This window comes from Octopus bimaculoides, chromosome 29 (genome assembly GCF_001194135.2).
Source record: "Octopus bimaculoides isolate UCB-OBI-ISO-001 chromosome 29, ASM119413v2, whole genome shotgun sequence".
In the NCBI taxonomy this organism is placed as follows: domain Eukaryota; kingdom Metazoa; phylum Mollusca; class Cephalopoda; order Octopoda; family Octopodidae; genus Octopus; species Octopus bimaculoides.
In genome coordinates this window covers 10,452,965-10,454,135 of record NC_069009.1, presented here as the reverse complement: position 1 = coordinate 10,454,135, position 1,171 = coordinate 10,452,965, and the positions used below count along the sequence as shown (strand labels likewise).

Genomic DNA, 1,171 nt, shown 5'->3' with positions numbered 1-1,171 from the left:
CAATCGAAGAACCCAGCCATCTAACCTCATTCTGAACACCAAGGGCAAGTACCCTCTCCAATTACTGTAGTCCGTCACACAGGTCTATACTTTTAGAGAAGTGCCATTCGCTCTTGCGACTTCAATCGCTATCACTAACTTTCATTAATCTAATCCCTGTATTGTTTGCAAGTTCGTGGAGGTACGTCCAACGTCCAGGAACTGGGTTCTTGCTTATGGGTCAAATTTAAGTTTACCGTGTAAAAAAAAATGTGGTCTGTGTAGCTGACCACTTTAAACTAAGGATATCCTACACTATCCTCATCTTCTGGCCTAACACTCTTTTAAGATACGATCAAGATGACAATGCGTCGATGCTCCGTGTCTGCACATTTACATCAGGAAAATCCAGTCGGAAACATATAGACCGCTGGAACTATTAAGCAGGGTTTCGATGTTATTTGTAGCCCCTTCTTTGAATTACTTTAACACAATCCCACCTTGTTTATTAAACACAGTTCCTAATACACCTAGTTGAGATCGAAAGTTCCCTAGGAAACCTTTCTGATGTCATGGGAAATCGAGCCTCCTTCACAAAGTGGTGCCACACAACTACTAAACTGTACGAATGTGTTGCTTTCAGAACACCACTGTGGAGCATCTAGTACCACTGATCTCCAGAGCGACTGGCCAGACTTTGAAATTCAGTGACTTGCGGATGACATAGCTGGATAACATCGTTCAAACGAAACTTCTAAGATACAGGAATATCTCATAACTCGTAGGTCGTTGAACAACGGACCTTGTTTCCAAGCTGACTCCAAGACACGTATATTCACACATCTCACTTTAAGTGCACTTATTTTTATCGGGGAAGGAAAAGGGAAGAGGTCATACATGAGATCGTGGGATCGGTTCTTGATCCGAATGGCACCTTGTGTTCTTGAACAAAGCAGCACTTCATTTTACGTTGCTCCAGTCAGCTCAGCTGAAAATGAATACCAGCCTAATGCTGGTCACCCCTCTCTTACTTCAAATGTCTAATCCTTGTTCTGCTGAGTCAAGGATTGAAAGACCAAGAAGGTGCCTGTATCTACTTATAGTTACATGGATTTCTAAAACAAGTTACATGGATTTCTAAAACAAGTTACGTAGCCATACTGGCTTTAAGTGTAGTTTAAGTGTATATCAA

At 41.7% G+C, this 1,171-nt stretch overlaps 1 protein-coding gene across 1 annotated transcript in view; it reads right to left on the bottom strand.

Annotated features, from left to right (window-relative positions):
* The window catches only part of LOC106883583 (toll-like receptor 5), a 62,510-nt gene that overhangs the window by 19,049 nt on the left and 42,290 nt on the right, over positions 1-1,171 (bottom strand). The window lies entirely within an intron of this gene.